A 24,961-nucleotide genomic window follows, 5' to 3' on the forward strand; every position below is an offset into this window, starting at 1 on the left:
AGCCTTTCAGTTTCACTGTGAAGAGTATGAACTTACAGAGTTGGCTCTTAGATTTCAGTAGTTTTGTTATAATCAGCCTTGTTTTATGGTATTTTGACCTCATTACAATGTACTTAGCCACAGTTGATTATTGATGAAATTCCCAGGGACTCCCAGAAACCTCCACAGATAATCTGCATTATTTTGTGATGCTGAGCTTCCTCCTCAGCTAGTTCCACAGAGTCCTCAGAAACTGTGACTTCAAAGTGGTGGAAGTGACTCCCTGCCACTGTTAGAGACACTGGGAAAAGTACAAATAAGGGTGGGAGGGCCAGCTCCAGGCAAGGTTATAGAGCAGAAGTAGCATAGAACAGTCGGTCCCCAGGCAATGTATTGAATGGCTGTTTGCAGTGCACTGCTTTGCCTGGCATTTGTACCTTGGAAATTTGTGCATGGTTTCAGTGGGCCCCATGGGAAATCCTTTGGGATCATACATCATTCTGTATTGGAATCCCTGACATGCATTCCCAGCAGGAAGAGGTCCATGTGCACACATTCACAAACCTACATTTGTGATTTCCCAAAGCTCTAATAACCTAACTTGGTACAAGTCCTTATGGTAAGTGTAAATGACATTTCACTGCTAGACACTTGGAAGTTAAATCAATGCCTTATTTCTGCCTTTGGATCCAATTTAATTGCAATAAGTTAACAAGGTGGGTGAAGGAAAGAGAGATGAAAGGAAGGGAGAACAGGGTAGGTACATGAGATTCCTATGGAGGATAAAAACAAACATGGATAGATTTGGTCAAAAAGCCTGTTACTGTGTTAAAATTTCTATGTAATTTCTATGAAAGCCCCTTCAGAAGTTTTACTACTTTAAAAGCACTATATGAATGCAAGTTACACCTGTTGTAATTCTATGTAATACTGGCCAAATTCTTGGGTAGCCACGCCAGAGTTGGGTGGTGTCCCACAATTCCACTTGAGTTGTCCCTGGTTTTGTTTTGGATCTATTTCCCATTTTTTAACGGGACTGTCTGTAATTTAATGGAGCTAAGACCTCACACTATATTTTTATGAAATATAAATATATATCAACATGGATGCTTCCTAAAATGTTAAAAACTGGACAAAGACTTTAAAAAGGCTGAAGCTATGCCTGCCTATAAACCTGAACAAAGGGAACTTTCTGACAGTGACCTTTGAACAATAGGAGCAAATCTAGCAGTATTGAAAAAAAGACCGCGTTATCTTTGAAGAGATGCTAACGACTCTGTGGGGTTTAGAGATCAAATGCAAAGGGAATTATACTGTAGTAATTGTAGCTTTAAGAAATGTAGTGACTGTACCTTTAAGACTTATTGTGTTGTATAGTATCACATAGTGTGAACAAATCAGCTCTAAGTGTGGGGAACCCTACCGTGGGAGTTCTTTTTCTGGTTGTGGAGCTTGATGGAAGCATGTAGCTGCTGTTTTAGCCTGTAAATAAAGCTCAATGTTTCTAATGAGAAATCTGTCTTGGAAAATCAAGTCTATAACATTTACAAAGGTCATCTATATTTTCTAAGGCAGGCCTGACCAATGGTGGCTGCCAGTCTGCTAGGACTAAGGACCCTGAACCTTCCCTTTCAAATTCTTAATGGTTGAAACACTAACAATTTCAAGATTCCAGACAAAGGAATATCCATCCTTTGTCAAAGCCAAAGTGGGAATCATGTGACATGACCCCCTAGCTAGAGGAACATGTAACACTCTCTGTACTGCCAATCAGTCTGCCATTTTCCACCAAGCAAGCAGCAGCTCAAAAAAAGGGCCCTGTCCAGGTTTGAATACCTGGCTCCCTGGAACCTCTGAACTTCTGTACCAGACTAATTCATCCCTATTGCCTATTCCATTGTGGTAGTCATCTCTACTAGAAAAGTGAATTATCCAGCATCAGACTTTGATTCATGGGCTCTGGGTTCACGTGAAAAGATAATTCTTCATTCTGTGCTCTTTGCACTGTAAATCTTTCTTTCTCTATCTCCCTTCTTTCATTGTATGAGTTAAAAAGGAGGCTACGCTGCACCCTTCCTCTCGTGTTTGAGTGTATGCAAACAAACGAACCCTCTGATCTTACCCGAGTTTGCTTTGGGGTTATTAATACAAATCGGGTCACACCGAAACTGAGGGGTTGGGAAATACGCCACCAATTATAAAAGGGGGAAATCAAAATCAAAACACCTTTCTGTTTCCGGGCAGGTGGTGAGAGGAGAAATCAGGGCTGATTAAATTAAACCCCGCCCTGTCCATAATATAAATGTAAGGTTTGAATCTTTTTTAAAAAAAAGTTAATTTCTCCCTCTGGCCTCAGATGTGAAGGCATCAAGTTACCCAGGTTAACACAGCATGTAACAATTTCTCATTGTTCACAAAGCAAGCATCCGAACAGAAATGTTGACCACCTTCCCTTTCACCGCCCCCTCCCCACCCCCCAATGCCTGTCAAGTTTCCCAGGGGAATAATGGCCATTTGGGGGAAGCCACGAAGCTGAGGAACTATAAATTGGCAGAAGGAGCAAAACCAGCTAGGAAAATACTGATTAGCAGTCTGGCAGATCATCCCAGTACTTTATAACCTTTACAGTTGCTTCACTGTTTGTTAGTTTTGTTAGTTTTTATACATTACTGTCAACCAAATGAATATTTAACAATTAATCCATTTGAGACCCTGAGATCTTTATTGGAATTTTCTGTTTTTGCCACTTTTGAAGAGTCTTATAACTATTTATAGTAATCAAGTTACATATTTTACATAATTGCAATATGTGTTTTACAATTATTTAAATAATTCATAGTGTTTCAGTATGAATCATATATGCAAAGATTTATATTCTGGATAGCATTAAGCTGGTTCCAACAACGCACACCCAACACTGTGACAGGTCAGACTGCTGTAACAAGACTTGATAGTCACAAATATTGTCAATAGACCCCCACATTAGGTTTTTTTTTTCAGAAATCTCCCCGTACTGGGGACGCATCAGTGTGACCAAGTCAGGGAAGTGAACTGAAGAAAATAAATAAAAGCAAAAAACTGCGGATGCTGGAAAATAAATCATTGTTTTAAAAATTTATTTTAATTGCAGTCAATCATTGGCATTGAATTGACACGAGAATATATTGCTAAAAGTCATTCTTTTACAGTATAATTGCAGCTACACCAGAATTGCATCTACCAAACGCAAGACAAATCCAATCCAGACGATTACCACCCCATCATCATACCTTCAATCATCAGTGATGGAAGGTGTTGTTGATTGTGCTATCATGTGGCACGTACTCAACAATAACCTGCTCATTGATGTTCAATTTGGATTCTGCCAGAACCACTTGCCTCCAGATAGTACAATCTTGGTCCAAAAATGGACAAAATAACTGAATTCCAGATGAAAGCAAAATACTGCAGATGCTGGAAATCTGAAATGAAAACAGGAAATGCTGTTAAAACTCAGCAGGTCTGGCAGCATCTGCTGAAGGAGAAATCGAGTTAACGTTTCGAGTCCGTAAGACTCTGAACAAGTCAAATGGACTCGTGAATGTTAACTCTGTTTTTCTCTCCACAGATGCTACAAGACCTGCTGAGTTTTTCTACATTTTCTGTTTTTACAACTGAATTCCAGAGGTGAGATAAGGGTGAAGGCAGCATTTGACTATTTCTGACATCAGAGCAGACCAGTAAAATTGACTTAGGCTTAGGAGGCTTCCCACATCTAGAGATACATAAGGAAGACAAAGCACATGCTTATATCTGTTTTCCTTACCTGTTCTTTACTGCTTCCTGGAGCAGATCACTAACCTGAACCCAGAGGCTATAGCTTTACTGGTGCCACTCCACATCAAGCATAACTGACCAGGAATTTCTCCTGCTCTTACTGCCTACCATAGATATATTGGAAGGATTTTCAGGTTGATTCTCAACCTGTTTGGCGCCATTATAAACACACCTTCCATGGCCATCAAGCCCTGGAGGGGGACTCAAACTCAGAACTTCTGACTCGGGGGCACTGTGCTACCCACTGCACCACAAGATGTCCTCAATAAAATTAAAGTCAATTGAATCTGGGAGAAAACTCTCAACAGGTTGCAAGTCATACCTAACGCAAAGATGACTGTGGTTGTTGCAAGCCAATCATCTCAGCGCTAGGACATTGTTGCAGGAGTTCCTCAGGGTAGTGCCCTAGCCTCAACCACCTCTAGCTACTTAATCGGCAGCCTTCCCTCCAACATAGGGTCAGAAGTGAGGATGCTCACTGATAATTGCACTGCGTTCAGTTCCATTCAAAACTGTTTAGATAATGCAGCAGTCCGTGCCCACATGGACAACAGTCAGGCTTGGGTGGAAAAGTGGCAAGTAACGTTCATGCCACACAAGTGCCAAGCAATGACCATCTCCAACAAAAGAGAGTCTAACCACCCTTCCTTGACATTCAACAGGATTACCCTCACTGAATCCAAAACAATCAACATTCTTGGGATCATCATTGACCAGGAATTGAATTAGAACAGCCACATAAATACTGTGGCTATGAGAACGGTCAGAAGCTGGGTATTTTGCAGTGAGTAGCTCACCTCCTGACTCTCCAAAACTTTACCACTATCCATAAGTCAGGAGTGTGATGGAAAGCTCGCCACTTGCCTGGATGAGTGAAGCTCCAACAACACTCAAGAAACTCAATGCCTTCCAGGAACAAAGCAGCCCACTTGTTTAACACCCCATCCACCGCCTTAAACAATCGCTCCTTGTGTTCCCTGAGTGCCATGGCAGTAGTGTGAACCACCTACAAGGATCACTGCAGCAGCTTCTTTGACAGCACCTCCCAAACCTGTGACCCCCTACCACCTAGAAGCACAAAAGCAACAGGCACAAGTGAACACCACCACTACAAGTTCACCTCAAAGCCACACATCATCCTGGTTTGGAAATACATCATCACCCCTTCATCTTTGCTGGGTCAAAATCCTAGAACTTGCTACCTAACAGCACCACGGATGTAACTGCAGCACGCGGACTGCAGTGGTTCAACCAGGTAGCTCACCACCACCTTCCCAAGGACAATTAGGTATGGGGGGGAAATGATGGCCAGCAATGTCTGCACCCCATGAACAAATGAAAAAGGACCAGGAGCACATCCATATCAGAACCACATCTACACCAAAAATGCATGTACTTATCATTAAAATGTCATGAAGAGGTGTAGAAAATAATCAAAAAGCTAAGAGTAGTTCTGGGCAACACACCCTAGGAAGGATATGTCGGCCTTGAGGAGAGTGCAGCATAGGTTTACTTGAATGCTTCTGGATTCTAAGGGTTAAATGGCGAGGTGAGATTACATGAACAAGGTTTGTATTCCATGGAATTGAGAAGGCTAGGGGGTGTTTTGATTGAATGTTTCAAGCTACTATAGCGTATATGGTGAGCAATGATTTCTGCTAGTTGGGGAGTCTAGGGCAAGGGGGCATAATCTAAAAATTTAGAGCCAGACCATCCAAAGTGTAATTAAATGATTTACATCATTTATAAGTAGATGATGGTAGAAGTTTGGAACTCTCTTCCTCAGATGGCAATTGATGATCAATCATTTGTAAATTTTAAATGTATTTACAATTGTAATTGGAAATCTAGATATAAAGTCCTGCAATCCATTAGACTTTTTAATGATAGATTTTTATTAAGTGACATGGACAAAGGTTAGTATATAGAGTTCGGTTACAAACCAGCCATGATTTCAATGAATGGCAGGTTAGGCTCGAGGGGCTAAATGGCCTCCTCGTGTTCCTTTGTCCTATACCTGAACCACTTAACACTAGAACTGTGCATACCACGACCTACTGGAACACAACCTGTCCATAGCAAAGTCCATTACATTGGAGAAAACCACAAGTATCTTAAAATGAAGAAAAGAGCTCTCTCTAAAGGTGGCTGTAACATAGGCAGACTGAATGGGAAACACATATAAATTAATAACTTCTCCTTCAGGTAGCATCTTTGATTATTTGTTTGACTACAGGGCAGGGTGAGGAGGCAGGCCCCAAGACTTTGTCAGCTGAAATGGGAATTGACCACTGTGCTGTTGGCGTATTCTGAACCAGATGCTAATTGTCTAGCCAACTGAGCAAACTGTCACCCCCAAAGTTAATATCTAATCCAAAAAAAACTAGCACAGTCCCAGTATATTGACAAAGTAAAAAAATAATCAGAAGCAGTCCTATGACTCATGGACTTTACTCAACTCATGGACTTAACTCAACTTAGGACTTAAGGATCAGGAATAGGCCATTCAACCCTTCGAGCCCACTCTACCATTCAATGAGATCATGGCTGATCTGATTGTGGTCTCAACTCCACTTCCCAGCCTGCCTTGACTCCATTGACTATCAAAAATCTATCTAACTCTGCCTTGAATAAATTCAATGTCCCAACCTCCACTGCTTTCTGGGGAAGAAAATTCCACAGACTAATGGCCCTGAAAAAATTTCTCATCTCCATCTTAAAAGGGAGACCTCTTATTTTTAAACTGTGTCCCCTAGTTCTAGTCTCCCCAACAAAAGAAAAAATTTCCCTGGTATCCGATCAAGTCCCCTCAGGATCTTACATGACCACATCGTATTCTTCTAAACTCTAATGGGTAAAGGCCCAGCCTGTTCAACCTTTCTTCATAAGATAAGTCCTTCATTCCAAGAATGAGTTGAGTGAACTTTCACTGAACTGCTTCCAGCGAGACAGCCATTTGTTAATAGAATCTGTTAAATTCAGTTTTATTACATGGCATTTCATAATTTTTACCCATGTATCGGGATCATATTTCACAAGTTGTACATGTGTTCATCTGTGGAAAATAAAACCTAAGAGCCTTGCGTATGACATGAGATCATGTACAGTACTTACTACCGAGAGCACAGTGGGACAAGAGCTTGTTTGCAATTTAAATTCCAGGTATGTATGTCCAGTAGAACTAACGCCAGCACTTCAGGAAGAAACCAAAGGGAAAAGTGCATTTTTCACATTGTTTGGTGTTTTGTGAAGAGAAGCTCAGCAGTGAAAAAGGCACACTTATTTCTTGGAGGGTCTGGGGGATTATCTCACATCTAAAAGCTGAAATCTAGATTCTTGATGCTTTTTGGTCTCAGCATTCAAGGTGAAGTTATTTTAATCTGGAACAGGTATTGACACTTTAACTGATAATACAAAGAGTTGCTACAAGTTGCAATTGAGTCTTTGTGCCATCAGATAATACACAGTAAGTGAAGCACAGCAAAATGCTGTTGATATTGATACAGGAATGATTTATGCCACAATAACAGCTGTTCCTGGTAATAAAACAAACACTCGAATGCTCTTAATGAGAAACTTTCTGCTCTTGCACTACAAGGCTCACTAATTGGAAAGGAAGGTCAGACAAAGGCCAATTCCCTTCACTGCCTACTCCTGCATTCCAGGCTGAGTCAGTGCCAATTCCCTGTTTCCCCAAACTCCACACAAGCATTCAGAATTTCTCCACGATTCACACATGAACATATGTAAGATACATGGATCTCAACATAAGACAAGTTCCGTTCATACTGGGCAAATATGTCTATTGGTCAGTAAACTGATGGGTTGTAGAAACAATTACAGGGAACATAGCAACAGTTGCATGCCATTCAGCCCACTGACCCCCCAAAGCCTGTCCACCATCTACAAGGCACAAGTCAGGAGTGTGATGGAATTCTCTCCACTTGCCTGGATGAGTGCAGCTCCAGCAACACTCCAGAAGCTGTACACCATTCAGGACAAAGCAGCCCACTTGATTGGCACCCCATCCACCACCTTCAACATTCACTCTCTCCACCACCGACCCACAGTAGCAGCAGTGTCTACCATCTACAAGATGCACTGCAGGAATTCACCAAGGATCCTTCAACAGCACCTTCCAAATTCACGACCACTACTATCTAGAAGGATGAGGGCAGCCAATGCATGGGGACACCACCATCTGGAAGTTCCCCTCCAAGTCACTCACCATCCTGACTTGGAAATATATCGCCGTTCGTTCACTGTCACTGGGTCAAAATCCTGGAACTCCTTCCCTAACAGCACTGTGGGTGTACCTACTCGACATGGACTGCAGCGGTTCAAGAAAGCAGTTCACCAACACCTTCTCAAGGGTAACTAGGGATTGACAATAAATTCTGGCCTAGCATCCATGAAAGAATTTTTTAAAAGAGTTTGTTACATTACGATTACATCATAGCCGATTTGTAGCAGAACTCCATTTACCCTCCTTGGTTCCATAACCCTTAATGTCCTGCCTAACAAAAATCTATCAACTTCAATTTTGGAATTGTTAATTGACCTCTAGCCTTAAGAGCTTTTGATGGAAGTAGTTCCAGATTTCCGCTATCCTTTTTGTAAAGGAGTATATGCTGTCTTCACCCCTGAATAGCTTAATTCTGGATTCGCCCACCAGATAAAAGGTTCTCTCTATAACCACCCTTCCTGAGGTATGGTGAACAGAAAAAAAGTGCAGTAGAACAGTTGGGGTATCACCAGATTCCCGTACAGCTGTAAAATAACTCACGCCACTTTGTTTCCGGCTCTTTCGAGATAAAACCCAAACTTCCATTAGCCTTTTTAACTACCTTTCTTACCCATTCACTTGTGATTTCCGTACTTGGATTTCTAATTCTCTCTGCTCCTCCACAGATCATCTAGAGAATAGCCACATTGGAGCGTCAGGTGCACAAAGCCAAACAGGAAAATGATTTTGTGGCCAGAACAGAGACCTGGCTTAAAAACCTGGCAGGACTGGTTAATAAGTGTTCCTGGATACGACTGACTGCAGCTGGGAAATACTAACATCACACAGAATATTGTGCAATGAAATTTACCTTTGAAGGTTGTAACTGAGGCAGCGTTTTTCACAGAATTTTAATGGTACAGAAAGAGGCCATTCGGTCCATCGTGTCTGTGCCAGCTCTCCAAGTGAGCATTATGACCTTGTGTCATTGCCCTGCCTTTTCCCTGTACTTCTACACATTGTTTCTATTCAAATTATCATCTAATGCCCTCTTGAATGCCTTGATTGAACCTGCCCCCACCACACTTCTAGGCAATGCATTCCAGACCTGAACCACTTATTGTGTGATAAAGTTTTTTTTTCACGTCATATTTGCTTCTTTTGCAAATCACTTTAAATCTGTGCCCTCTCGTTCTTGATCCTTTTACATTCAGTCCTGCCCTTCCTTGAGCCAGGTCTCTGGTATCATCACAACATCATATTCCCACATGGCAATCTGTGCCTGTAACTCCCCAATCTTATTTGCTATACTCCATGCATTCACATACATGCATAATAACGCTGATTCAGATTTTGTTACTTTGTCCCATTCCCTGACTTTACCTATTAACTTACTATTCTCTATAATAGTGCTATCTGTCCCTCCCAGTATTTTGTGCACCCTGGTATTCCTCTCTAATATTTTCTCTTGGTTCCCATACCCCTGCTGAGTTAGTTTAGAGCCCTCCCAACAGCACTAGCAAAACGCCCCACAAGGAGTTCTGTTCCCGTTCTGTTCAGGTGTAACCCGTCCAGTTTGTACAGCTGCCATCTTCCCCAGAGCCAATCCCAGTGCCCCAGGAACCTAAAGCCCTCCCTCCTGCACCATCCTTCCAGACACACATTCATCTGCCTTATCCTCCTATTTCTGTACTCACTGACCCGTGGCACTGGGAGTAATCTGGAGATTATTCCATTTGAGGTCCTGCTTGCTAATTTTCTACCTAGCTCCCTAAGTTCTGATTGCAGGACCTCATCCCCCTTCCTACCATGTAATTGGTACCAATGTGGACCACGGCCTTTGGCTGTTCACCCTGCCCCAGAAGAATGTCTTTCAGCCACTCTGTAACATCCTTGACCAGGGAGGCAAAATACCATCCTGGAGTCACATCTATGGTCACAAAATGCCTGTCTGCTCCCCTAACCAATGAATTCCCTATCACTATTGCTCTTCCTTTCTTCTTCCCCACCCCCTGTACAGCCAAGCCACTTGTGGTGCCACAAACTTAGCTCTGACTGCATGGCTCTGAGGAACCAGTGCTCTCACCAGTTCCCAAAATGGAAAACCAATTTGTGTGTGGGACCCCAGGGGACTCCTGCACTACTTGCCAACTTCTCTTGGACTGTCTGGTGATCACCCATTCCCTCTCTATCTCCAGGCCCTCAAGCTGCGGTGTGACCACCTCTCCGAACGTGCTATCCACGTAGCTCTTGGCCTCGCGGATGCGCCACAGTGACTCCAGCCACCGTTCGAGCTCTAAAACCCGGATCTCAAGTTTCTGCAGCTGGCAGCTCTTCCTGTACATGTGGTCGTCCAGAACGCTGGTAGCATCCATAACTTCACGCATATTACAGGACACATATTCTATTCAACTGAGCTGTCTTAACTCTACTTCCCTTATGTTAACTTTATTGTACTTTGGATTATTTCTATTAATTTATTGTATTGGCCTTAAATGTCCTTTATTCTTGGCGCTTCTCAGTTTAATCCAAGTATAGCAACTTGTTTAATAATATTACATTTTTCTAATTTACTCACCAGGTCCTACTTACCAAGGCTGCCACACTTCTTTGAGGAAAGGCAGAAAAGGAAAGGAGCACCTCCTCCCTCCTCACTGAACTCCCTGAGTCACCAAACTCCAACTGAAGCTTTGTACTGCATCCAGAAACAGCACTCCAATGCAGACAAAGTCAGCACTATAAGATACTTTTATACTCTCTGAACATAGTCTCCAAAAGCCTGATTTTGTGTCTTTAATCTCCCATGTATTATTGTAACAGTAAATGCAGGGCAACAATTCTTCACACGCATTGATGCCACTGACAAGGACATTTGGGGGGACTCCCTTGCTCTTCTCCAAAATAATTGGCATGATAATTTTTAGCAATCATCTGAGAGGAAAGATGGGGCTCCTGTTTAAAGTGTCATCTGAAAGATGACACCTTCAATAGTGCAGCGCTCCCTCTATATTGCTATGAATTGTCTGCCTGGACTCATTGACTGCAAAATTCAATAATAAACGGGTGGGGGGATCAAAATGTGCCCATTAACCTACACTTTTGTGCCTGATGCAGGCAGTGCACAGACTTCATGCTGCCTGTTCATTTGTAAGATTGAAGTGCACAGGCAGTGCTAAGCGCTATTGAGTGGTTGCACCCTCAGAGGCCAGTGCCACTTAAAGCAGCCTACATTTCTTAAAGCCAGCCTGCCCCTCCTAAAGGGGAGATGCATTCTGGCTGGAGAAGATAGTGGAAATGATTGCATAATGAGTGTGAGCAAGAAGCACACTGAATTATGGTATAAAATGGCAGAGGATGAGCCCCAAGGCTTACCAACTTTGCTCTGGAGGCCTTGGTCAAGGAGGTGCAAAAGAGGAAAGGCATCATCTATCTGCAGGGGTCCAAGAGGCTCGCTGAATGCATTCTCAAATAGAAGTAGGAGCAGATAGCTGTGGAGGTCAATGCCAGGACCTGGATGCAGTGATAGAATGAGTGTAATGACGTCACACAAATGACCAAGTGCATCTTCGATGTCATATTCCACCTCATATGTTGCTTAATTCATCACATCCCCATCACACACCTACCAACAATCCCTATCAATCTTAACGTTCATATGTCTCACCTCATCCTCACACATTTAGCACCATGGCAAGTCTCATGCCCACATCTCACAGCTTGTGCAAAATGATAGACCCATCACTCAGTCACATCAACACACTCCCCTCTCACTTGTAGGACAGGGTGGTGCACAACAGGAGGTAGCAGGAGCTAACCAGGGGTGGGTCAGTGCAACTTCATGTCTTTACAGCTATGGAGGAGACAGTGCTTGGAGTGGCTGTGACTGACACAGGGCCAGTGGTGGAGCTGAAACCATTGAAGGTGACACTACGTTTTTACTTCATCCTCCTTCTCACATTTCCCTTCCTGCTCACCCGATAATGTATACTAACATAGTGTTTTGCATGCTATAGCATGCACCTCCCTTACTATAACCCTAGCCTTTCTCCTTTCAGACAGACAAGAAGTGCAACCTAACCAGGCAGTGGCAGAAGGGAAGGAAGACTGTCATGATGAAGAATCACCATTACTCACTCTCACACTCAGAGTTACCAGTTCATATAGTGATGCTGTGCATACGGCAGATGATAGCTTAGAGGTGGGAACCTGTACATGGTGCGATATCAGGGCCTGCAGCCAGGGTGGAAGGCAGGCATAGCAGAAGGATGAGGTTGCACACGGTCTATGCAGCAAAGGGCTCAGATGAGGGATTTGATGGGGTGGCCTACAGTAAGAAAAAATCTGTGTGTATGCACAATGAAATTCCAGGTGTGTGGCAGGCCTTCCAGAAAGCCTATGGTCAAGGAGCATATGGAGGAGTGCAGCACGAATTTGGCACAGGATTTTGTGCTGGGCTTGGAGCCCATCCTTTCCAGCCTGGAGGTGGTGGCCAACTCCATTGTCACACTTGCAGCCCAATATAGCTTGGATTGTTGAGGTGTTACCCTGGAGGCGGGGTGGGGGGGGGGGGGGGGTGGCGGGTGGGGTGGTGGGTGGGGATTGTTGGGGTGAGGGGAGAGCCAGTGGCTTTCATGGAGCACACACCTGCTGTCTTCTCCCAGGGTGGCCTACATGAGGCACTGTGGAACATTAGCAGAAGCAGAATTGCATTCAACCACAATCTGTAACCTCATAAGCTGGTATATCCCTCATTCTACCATTTCCACCATGCCAGGGGTTAATCCTGGTTCAATGTCAAGTACAGGAGAACGTGCCAAGAGCAGCAAGAGGCATACCTAAAAATGATTTGCCAAACTGGTAGAGCTACAGCACAGGACTACTTGCGTTCCAAACAGTGGAAGCAGCATGCAATGGACAGGGCTATGCAATCCCTCAACCAGATCTAAGCTCTGCAGTCCTGCCACATCCAGCTGTGAATCATAGCGGATAATTAAACAACTCACCAGAGGAGGAAGCTCCACAAATATCCTCATCCTTAATGATGGGGGAGCCCAGCACATCAGTGCAAAAGATAAGGCTGAAGCATTTGCAACAATCTTCAGCCAGAAGGGCCATGATGACAAGGGCGATGATCCATCTCGACCTCATTGGAGGTCAGCAGCATCATAGATGCCAGTCTTCAACCAATTCAATTCACTCCATGTGAGATCAAAAAATGGCTGAAATATGGTTATCATATTTCCCTCTGCTGAATATGAGACACCTGGTATAAAACTAATCATATTCAAGCAAGTTCAATGCAATTAATCAGAAATATCTATTCAAATTAAGATCAAATTCACTGAAACCCTGTTATAAAGAAATTCTGTATTATCATAACATTGATTATAAATTTAAAAAATGCAAATATATACTTACAATTAAGTGGTTACTGCTCTTTAGAAATGCCTGCCTTGACCTTTTCTTGTTGTGTTAGGCAGAGTGTTATGTTTCTTGTGGACTGTATTCCTAGCTTGAAGCAATTTATTGAAGGGATCCACTTGTCTTTCAGTCGGTTGTCGTAGAATGCAGCACGTCATGGTTGAAACACTGAGGCGTGATTTTTTAGGTGACTAAACTGTGTTCTTCACTGAAAAGACACGTTCAACATGGGCTGTGGTGCCTGTCAAATACAAAACAAATTCATCTGCCTGTGCCAGATCTGAGCCTCATTGCCCATCTCTTGAAAAGTATCCTTTCAGGAATGGCTGTTTTTTTGAGTGTTCCAGTCAGACATTTTTTTTATTCATTGGATGTGGGATTCACTGGCTAGGTCAGCATTTATTGCCCATCCTTAATTGCCCTTGAGAAGGTGGTGGCAACAATTAAGTGACTTGCTATTTCAGAGTCAACCACACATCTGGAGTCACACATAGGCCAGATCAGGTAAGGACAGCAGGTTTCCTTCCCTAAAGGGCAATAGTGAACTAGATGGGCTTTTCCAACAATTGACAATTGTGTCATGATCATCATTAGACTTCTAATTCCAGATTTTTAATTTTTAAATTAAATTTTTAAATTAATTTAATTTAAGTTAAATTAGAATTTTTAAAGAATCAATAACAGAAACTCTAAGCATTTCACACCTCGTTATCTTGTGCAAACAAATATCAAACCATTGACAAAAGAGATCACAGGAAAAAAAGCTTATTATAACCTCATGGAGCTGTCAGTCAAGCAGAGCACACACTTCTCTCCAGCTGTGGAGGCAGAGATAATCCACTTATGAGATCTGGGCACTCAGCCAAGACTCATTATGCTAATTATTTGGCAGTCAATCATACCGGGAGCAGAGGGTGGGAAGGCACTTACCACCCACTTCCACTTCTGCTGCCTTGAGCCAGCCAGGTCATGTTAAATTCCCACCACTGTCTCTTGCCATTCAGTCAATTTCCTGACCAGGGAAATAACTTTCCTTCAATTCCATGAGCTTCAACTTTATCTAACAGATTCTTATGAGAGATTATATCAAATGCTCTCTGGAAGTTCATATAAATAACATGCTTATACTTTTCCCTGTCACCTTAATTACCTCTTCCAAAAATTTGATCAGGTGTGAATAAAGAGAGGCCGAGGCTCGGGGCCTTTCACTTACCTTCCGGGGGTGAGAGGAGTCGGACCTGCATGGGAGCACCCTTCCTGACTTGCTTGGTGGATTTGAAAAAAAGTGTGAGAGTGACATCACAGGAAATTCGTGAGTTGATTGGTTCTTGAGCAGCTGCTGTTAGGGACTGTGTTTCAACCCCAGTAATTTTGAAAAATGTAAATTTCTAAACTAGCAGGGGGAAAGTAACATTTTATAGGCACAGGAGAGGGAGCTGATTTGTGAGTGTGGGTGACGAATTTCTACTTTCTAATAATCTCCAGTTTATAGTTAATAGTACAAGAGTAAGGTTAAAGTAAGTTAAAGTAAGTAAAAGTAACTGAAATTAAAGTAAATAAAGTGATTTAAAAGTTTATGGTTAAGGCATGGCAGGACAGCTCAGCCAAGCGGAATGCCCATCCTGTGACACATGGGGAGTTGTGGACACTTCTTGTGACCCAGACGAGTCCATGTGCAGGAAGTGTCACCGGTTGCACAAGCTTCAACTCCACGTTTCAGAGCTTGAGCAGCGGCTGGAGTCACTGAGATACATCCGTGAGGCAGAGAACTACGTGGGTAGCATGTACAGCGAGGCAGTCACACCACAAGTTAGGAGCAAGCAGGCAGATAGGGAATGGGTGACCACCAGGCAGTCCAAGAGAAACTGGCAGGTAGTGCCGGAGTCCCCAGAGGTCCCGCTCACAAACCGGTTTTCCATTCTAGATATTGGTGAGGATGATGGATCCTTGGAGGGGTGCAGCAAAAGCCATGTCCATGGCACCATGGGTGGCCCAGCTGTGCAGGAGGGGAGGAAGAAGAGCAGAAGGCCAGTACTGAGAAGGAATTCTTTAGTTATGGGAACCGACAGGCATTTCTGCGGCTGTCAACGTGACTCCAGGATGGTTTGTTGCCTCCCTGGTGCTAGGGCCAAGGATGTTACAGGATGGCAGCAGGACATTCTTCTAGGGGAGGGTGATCAGTCAGAGGTCGTGGCCCATATTGGTACTAATGACATGGGTAGGAAGGGAGATGTGGTCCTGCAATCGGAATTTAGGGAGCTAGGTAGAAAATTAGCAAGCAGGACCTATAAAGTAGTAATCTCCGGATGACTCCCAGTGCCACCTGCATGTGAGTACAGAAATAGGAAGATAAGGCAGATGAATGCGTGGCTGGAAAGATGGTGTGAGAGGGGGGTCTTTAGATTCCTGGCACTGGCTCTGGGGGAGATGGCACCCTTACAAGCCAGACGACACCTGAACAGAGTGGGACTGAGTTCCTTGCTAGTGCTGTTGGGGAGGTTTTAAACTGAGTCAGGAGTGTGGGAACCAGGAGAGAATATTAGAAAGTAATACCGGGATGCACGAAATGCTGGGAGAGGCAGATTGCAGTAAAATAGAGAATAGTAAGTTAATAGGTGGCATCGGAGTAAGGGAGCAAGTAATGAAGTCTAAATCAGCGTTACACTGCATGTTGTGTGAGTGCATGGAGTATAGTTAATAAAATAGGGGAGTTACAGGCACAGATTGCCTTGTGAGATTATGATGTTGTGGTGATAATGGAGACCTGGCTTAAGAAAGGGCGGATCTGGGTGCTAAATATTCCCGGTTACAAGGTTTCCAGAAAAGATGGGAAAGGGGAAAAGGAGGAGTTGATGGCATTTTTAGTTAAGGAGAGTGTTGCAGTACTGGAGAAAGAGGATGTGTCAGAGGGTTCAAGGGCAGAATCGATTTGGCGAGAGCTAAGGAACAAGAAGGATGCAGTTACATTGCTCGGTGTAATATATAGACCACCAGCTAGTGGGAAGGATCTAGAGGAACAAATCTGCAAGGAAATTACAGAGAGGTGTAAACATCATAGAGTAGTTATAATGGGGGACTTTAATTACCTGCATATAGACAGGGATAGTGGTAGAGTAAGGGGCAGTGAGGGGCAAGCATTCCTAGATTGTGTTCAGGGGAATTTCTTTCAGCAGCATGTGTCCAGTCCAACGAGAAAGGAGGCACTGCTAAACCTGGTTCTTAGGAATAAGGTAGGCCAAGGAGATCAAGTGACAATGGGGGAAAATTTAGGGGACATTGTATCATAAGGCTTAGCATGATAGTGGAAAATGACATTGGCTAATCCAGAGTAAGAATAACCAACTGGCGGAGAGCGGACTTCAATGGGGCAAGAACGGAGCTGGGCCGGATAGACTGGAACCAAAGGTTGGTGGGTAAAACAGTAGCTGAACAATGGGCTACCTTCAAAGAGGAGATGGTTTGGGCACAGTCAAGGTATGTTCCCTCAAAAGGGAAGGGTAGGACAAACAAATCCAGAGCCCCCTGGATGACAAAGGAGATAGAATTTAAGTTAAATGGGAAAAAGTGTGCTTACAGCAGGTGTCAGGTAGCAAATACAATTGAGAACCAAGGTGAATACAGAAGGTTCAGAAGGATGTGAAAAAGCAAATACGAGAAGCAAAGAGGGAGTATGAAAAAAAACTGGCAGTTAACATAAAAGGAAATCCCAAAGTATTCTATAAGTAAATCAATAGTAAAAGGGCGGTAAAAGGAGCAGGAGGGCTGATTAGGGACCATGATGCAAGAGGCATGGCTGAGGTGCTAAATGAATATTTTGCATCTGGCTTTACCTACGAGGCAAATGCTGCCCAGGCCATGGTAACAGAGGAGGAAACTTAGTCACTAGAAGGGTTTAAAATTGATAAGGAGGAGATATTGGATAAGTGGTCGGTACTTCAACTTGATAAGGTACCGGGACCGGGTGAGAAGCATCCAAGAATATTGAAGGAAGTGAGAGTGGAAATTGCAAAGGCACTGGCATAACCTTTCAATGTTCCCTGGATTTGGGGGAGGTGCCGGAGGACTGGAGAATTGCAAACATTATGCCCTTGTTCAAAAGAGGTTGTAAAGATCTGCCCTGCAACTATAGACCAGTCAGTTTAACTTCAGTGATGGGGAAACTTCTAGAAACAATTATTCGGGATAGAATTAATAGTCTCATGGAAAAATGTGGAGTGATTTGGAAGAGTCAGCATGGATTTGTTAAAGGAAAATCTTGCCTAATTAACTTGCTGGAATTTTTGAAGAGGTAACAGAGATGGTTGATGAGGGCAAGGCTATTGATGTGGTGTATATGGACTTCCAAAAGTTGTTTGATACCGTGCCACACAACAGACTTGTGAGGAAAGTTATAGGTCATGGAATAAAAGGGATAGTAGCAACATAGATACAAAACTGACTGAAGAATAGGAAAAAGAGAGTAATGGTTATTGGGTATTTTTCAGGTTGGAAGAAGGTTTGTAGTGGAGTTCCCCAAGAGTCGGTATTGGGATCCTTGCTTTTCCTGACATATAGAAATAATCTAGATCTTGGTGCGCAGGGGACAATTTCAAAGTGTGGATGACACTAAATTTGAGAGAGTTGTAAACTTTGAGGAGGACAGTGTAGAACTTCAAAAGGACATTGACACACTGGTGGAGTGGGCAGATAGGCGGCAGATGAAGTTCAGTGCAGAGAAATGTGAGGTGATAAACTTTGGTGCAAAGGACATGGAGAGACAGTATCAAATAAAAGGTACTATTCTAAAGGGTGTGCAGGAGCAGAGGGACCTGGGTGTATATGTACATAAGCCATTAAAGGTGGCAGGATAGGTAGAGAGAGCATAAAGCATACCATGTTCTAGGCTTCATTAGTAGGGGCATAGAGTACAAGAGCAGGGAGATTATGATGAACTTATATAAGGTACTAGTTAGACCTCATCTGGAGTATCGTGTACAGTTCTGGGCACCACACTATAGTAAGGATATGAATGCATTGTAGAGAGTGCAGAAGAGGTTTATGAGAATGGTTCCAAGGGTGAGACACTTCAGTTATGAGGAAAGATTGGAAAAGTTGGGATCGTTTTCCTTGGAGAGGAGAAGGTTAAGAGGAGACTTGATAGAAGCTTTCAAAATCATGAGATTGGAGAGAGTAGATAGGGAAAAACTGTTCCCGCTCGTAAACAGATTGAGAACCAAAGGGCATAGTTTTAAAGTGCTTTACAAAAGAAGCAAATGTGAGGTGAGAAAAAAGTTTTTCACACAGTGAGTAGTTAGGGTTTGGAATGCACTGCCTGGAAATGTGGTGGAGAAAGGTTCAATTGGGGTGTTCAAGAGGGCATTGGATGATTATTTAAATAGAAACAATGTGCAGGGTTACAGGGAAAAGGCAGGAGATTGGCACTAAGTTAAAATGCTCGGAGAGCCGGTGCAGACACAATGCGTCAAATGGCCTCCTTCTACATCGTAACAATTCCGGGATTCTATAATTATGTGATTATCAGGAATGCCCTACTCTTTACAAATCCACGATGGTTTTCCCTGATCAGCTGAAAGATGCCAAGGTGCTCAGTTTCTCTACCCTTAATTAGAAACTCTATCAATTTTACAAAACAGAAGTCAGGCCTTAGTTACCCTCTCTCACCTTTCTTAAATAGCGGAGTCATACGCTCAACACTCCAATTCAATAAACGGTCCCCCATTTGCGATGAATTTGGAAGATGGACAGAGAACAACAGAAAAAGAAGGAGGGATAGAGGTGGTGTGGGATTAACAGAGAGAGACGGAGGGATAGCGATGCAGACAGTGTGTCAGAGAAAAAGAGAAAGAGATTGGGTTACAAAGAGTCAGCCACAGCAGTCTGGAGTGTACCATGCAGACCTATTTCCATAATGAATAACATATGCAGTCAAAATAAATGTAAAGGGACTGCACACTGAACAAACTGGCCGTGCACAACAACTACATTTGAAAGGGAACATTGTTGTGAGTTGTGGCTCAGTCGGTAGCACTCTTGTCTCTCAGTCTCTCGGTCAATAGGTTGCGGATTCAGGCCTGTGCACAATATCTAGGCCGACACTCCAGTGTTAATGGTGAGGGAGTGCTACACTGCTGTTCATACAGTCTTTTCGATGAGATCCTGTCTACCCTCTCAGGTGGACATAAAAGATTTCTTGTCATTGTGCCATTGAGGTGGGTAGTTTTGCCCTGTGTCCAGACCAATATTTATCCAGCATATCCTTCCTGAGGTGCAGTGTGCAGAATGGAAAGCAGTACTCCACAAGGAGTCTAACCAGATCCCTGTGACATAATTACCACCCACCCTTTCTGTTGGAGCCCAATTGAGATAAACGCCAACATCTCACTTGTCCTTTCACTTTTTTCTGTGTATGTCCACTAGATTTTAGTCATGTCTGTACACACTATGACTTGCCAATTAGCTCCAAGTACTCTGTGTATAATAGAATGTCTGCCTGCCTATCACTCAATCTGACTAGCTCCTCTGGCTATGTTTGATGGGACTGTGTAGAGGGAGTTTACTATTGTAACTAACTGGTGCTGTACCTCATATGGGAGTGTTTGATGGGACACATTAATCTCTTGTCTATAGGCAACTATTGGGCTATGATGGAGCAGAGCATGTACAGTGCACATTGGTTAAAAGAGAACAATTCACTCCTGCTTGATAATGTCTGGCTCCCTATGTCTCTGTATCAGAGTTATTGTGACACTACTGGTGGTCATGGTGATATCACCGATGTTGCAGGCAGGCACATTGTCAATACTCAAGAAAGAAATGATGCCCTGGTATAACTGACCAATCCTGACAGCAATCCATGTAGCCCACAAACAATTATTGGGCCCAAACCCCTGAAATGATTCTGGATAAAGGAGATATTACAAACACAGACTCCCATTTCAGTGCAGCTTATAATGGCAATCTGCTCACAGAGGGCTCAAGCACCCTCTCAGGAACACTAATTCATAGAATAAACACTTAAAACTATTATTTATCAAAACCTTTATGAAAAATTATTTTAAAAGCTGTTTAACACTCAAAGCACAAATACACGAGTCACTCACTCAATTGTAAGGCTCCCCTCACCAGTGAGAGGACAAGCTGGCAGTCATGTGACAGCTTGAGCCATGAGACATCGCAGTGAAATTTGTGTTTTCACTAAAAAAGGAAACAATGACACTGTGACCTTTGCAAATAAAGTTGTCTTTCTTGAGTGAACAGCTAAACTTTGTGTTTGATCATGAGGAGAAAGAGAGAGCCAGTTTTGAATTTTCACCATTTTCAAAGAAAGCAACCGAATTTGTTCCATACATCGGAACATGGGACTTAGGAGTAGGAGGAGGCCATTTGGCCCTTTGAGTCTGCTGTGCCATTCAGTAAGATTATGGCTAAATCTGGTTGTGGCCTCAACTCCCTTTCCTGTCTGCCCCCATAATCCTTGATTGCCTTGTCTGCCTAAAATCTAACTCAGCCTTGAATAAATTCATTAGCCCAGCCTCCGTTGCTTTCTGAGGAAGAGAATTCCATAGATGAACAACCCCTCTGAGAGAAAAAAAATAATCAACTCCATCTAAAAGGGAGCTTCTTAAATTGGGTCTCCTAGTTCTAGTTTTCCACACAAGAATAACCATCCTTCCAGTATCCATCATATAAATGGTATGTATATATTTATATATTTTATACGTCTCTATGCTGTGTCTTTATCACTGGGACACATTGCCTGAAACCATCCATTTCATTCGGATTTTAATTGCATCAGGCAAAATTTATCAAGCTTCAAGAACAAGTTTACGCTGTATTCGCAAAAAAGAATTGGTAATTCAACAGCTATCCTTGGAGAATTAAAACATTAGCGGTGGGTTAGGAGGGTAAAGAAATTCAGAAAATAAACCAATAGCAAGGAATAAAATAAACATCAAACAGGAAGGAACATAAGGCAGAGCTGAAAGTGTGTTAGTCAACAACAAACACATTTTGTATGAAAGAACAAGAGGTGTGTTTGAATTCTGGTGAAATGGTGACGAACAGAATGGAATACTCATTGAGCACGATCATGAACATGCTTTCGAATGAAGATGCATTTGTTAAAATGAGATTATCTCAGTCACTGCAAAAACTAAGAAACATCAATCATAAACCTACATTCTGTCAAAGGTATATTAAGAAAAATAAATTGCCGGCAGAACAATGCTCTGCCTTCCTAAAGGCTACAACATTAATAATACAGGACAACATTCAACTATTACACAAACCAATGGTGAGAAAACAGATAAAATTAACTTTGAAGGAGCTGACCAGATGAGAGCCTGTGACAGTTGAACATTGGGAGGTGACAAGCAGCCTCGTGGTTAGTCTGGGTAGCAGGTTTCCCACTGACATTTTCAAAAAGATACAGTCAGTGTTCAAATCTGGCCATAGAAACATTTCTACATGGTGTTCACACTGGTGAGGCTGTGAAGAGCAAATGCACATTGCACAGTACCTCTACTAAAACCTGTCTTGAAACCAAGTTCCCCATGCTTCCTGAAGTTGCAGATGGGGAAATGAAGTGGACTTTCTGCATTGCATTGGGTCTTTTTAGCAAGAACGTTCAGGAATACCTGTCAAATACACAGGGATGCTAAAAACCAGACTGATTAAGAAGATAGTCAATTTCTGCAGCCGATTTAACTTTAAATTTTTTGGCTTCCCATGAAAGGGCACAAGGTGAGCACAGCAGCCATAGAAACAATAAACCTGATAATCCACTTACTTGTCCCATGACAAGCTAGAGGAGCTCCCCAACTTAATTCAAGCCATTCTCTCCATGTACGAGGAAGGCTGCCCTGACCCTGGTGTCACTAAGTGTCTATGCGCTGACTGCACACTGCCATAGAGTTGAACAGTGAAGTATGAGTGACACAACAGCAGAGAGTGCAGAATGATTTATATAAACAGATCTGTAATTGTGATGGAACAACCAATCAACCCATATTCAGAGAAGCAGCTAATTGAAACCTTTGCTGCTTCAGAGCTCTAACTCCTGTCTTTGATATTAATTTTCCTTCAGCTACAACTGACAATTGACAATGAACAAGTTGAACTTGGACACATACTGGCCATGCTGAAATACCTTACTGATACTGTCCCATCAAACATGGAAAGTGCGATGAACCATTTGGTCACCAGCTTTTAACAACAATTTTTATCTGACAGTAACAGAGTGAAGGGAATACTTGCCAAGTTAATTTACTCCATGACTAGTCACAGTTACTTGGAGCTAGAGAGAGGAAAGGGGCTGGAGGAATTCATCATCTAACAGTGTGCTCTGCCCACTGAGGAGAACAAGGAGAACAGAGAAATGAAATAGGAGCTTTGTAACACTATGACAGGTGTGATTGTGCATAAAGATTTAAGGAGGCTTTGTGAAAAGTTGCTGTAATTGATGACGGAGGGTTTAAATATTGGCATTGCTCCCTGGCCCTTCCTCCTGGTATTGATGTTCGTAATAAAATACACTAAGGCCTTCACATCAGTCTACAATTCTTTGGTGAACCTTGGATGAAAAGCTGGGATGACAGAGTTGGCTCTTAATTCGGAAAGCCATCCAAATCTTCCTGAATTTCAGACTCTGCTTACTGGCTGTGTCTTCCTCTCTGTATCAGGGGAAATTACGGCAGAGGCATTCCTGCTCTGAGCTTATTACACATCCTGGAAAAGAACATGCACCCAGCTGCAGTAAGAGTATGGGACAGTGATATCCCAACTGTAGGTAATTTTCTTTGGGAGAACTCAGAACAGTGCAGCCTCCAGACTAACTGGGAAGATAAACTGCTGCTGCTTTTGCCTCAAACACTGGAGGCAATCGCAGATAAGAGATGGACCATCCAACTAATGGAAGAAATTGCCAACTGCATTCACAAATGTCATCTTCTTCCATCAGAGAAAGGCTTTCTTTACAAGTGTTTGCAAGGAGTGCTCCAATTGACCCAAGATAAAGAAATTGTGATGAGAAAGCTTCAGGAAATGCTCCAGAGTGTTCAACGCAATGAAGATTTTTAAAGAGATAGGGTAGCTTCTAGAATTGGTCACTGTGCTGTTACCCACTTAGACACCACACTCCATGCACTGGAAGATTTTGCAAAGCTAAAGAGATCCGAGATACTAAGTAGCTTCCACTTAAATAAGAACCAAGATGATTATGAAATAATCAAAGTTCAAAGCATAGTCAATTCATGCTAAATAGTCAGCAACGTTCTGATTCATCTCAGCTTCATAGTGGCCCAGTTTCCTATCAGCTTTCTGAGCATTCCAGGGAGTGCAGCCATTCCTGAAAACCTAATGATGCTTGCCAACACTCAGCTGAGATACTTCAAGCTGTCCCGTCACAGGGAGATGTTGAAAACATGAGAGAAATGGGAGGATGGGACTTCATCATAAATGCAGGAAAGCACCAAGAGGGAGTAACACTTCTGGAAAGCAGGTTGCCCAAGTGTGCTTCCCCTTGTTTGATCAACAACCCATTTCTTTCCTTGGCAACACAGTGTTATGATGTGGCAAATGATGTGTGCCAGGCGGACCAAATCCGCGAGGGAAACTTGGTTGCACTATCACAACAGTTTTGCAATTTGTATTTATTACGAGGTGTGTTGCTGAATTCAGAAGTAATAAGTCCACCAAGAACTTTAGAGATTTTAAACATTAAATTAAAATATTTAATAACAAAAATAAAAGATTTCAAGCACATACATAAGATTACAATTACTACTATACTAACTCCTAAAATTCCTAATTGACCTGACACTCCAGTTATACCCCCTTTAAAGCAATGATCCAAAATAGATTTTGTATTTAAAACAAACCCAGCAAGTTAACACAATACGCTGGACAGTGCTTCGTTATATAGCAGACTTATGCACAAATGCTGGAGGCTTCATTAAGGCTATTTCGCACACTCCTGTTAGATCTTACATAGCCTTCTCTTTCCACATACCCTTTCATTCTCCTTTATATATGTTTCTCTCTTTTTAATATGTAAATTCAATTGTTCCATGTGTTTTTGAAACTGTATCTTCCTCATAATATAAAAACTTCCACGTTGCTGCTATATATTGTCAGTAACCTTTGGGAAAAAAAAAAGCACATTCCTTAGCCTTGCTTACCTGGCTAGCTGTGAACAGACTAAGATCCCATTGAAATCCAAATATCCCTTCATTTATCTAAAAATGCAAATTCCCTTCACACCTTACATGCTAAGCCAGCATCCATGTTTACTCAATAGCATGTCAAGCACCTAGCTTCTTTTGATGATTTAAACTCCCTGTCTGTTTGACTACACTATATAATTAACTCACACACAGACCCAACTATACTTACCCCCATAAACCTACTTTACAATAAACCAGAAAAATATTATGAAAAAAAATGTTAATTTCATGACAACAGGCACAAGTCAGGGAATCGCACAGCTGCCTTCTTTGGTGAGCTATTAAAATGTTCAGTGGA

This window comes from Cetorhinus maximus, chromosome 2, assembly GCF_964194155.1.
Source record: "Cetorhinus maximus chromosome 2, sCetMax3.hap1.1, whole genome shotgun sequence".
In the NCBI taxonomy this organism is placed as follows: domain Eukaryota; kingdom Metazoa; phylum Chordata; class Chondrichthyes; order Lamniformes; family Cetorhinidae; genus Cetorhinus; species Cetorhinus maximus.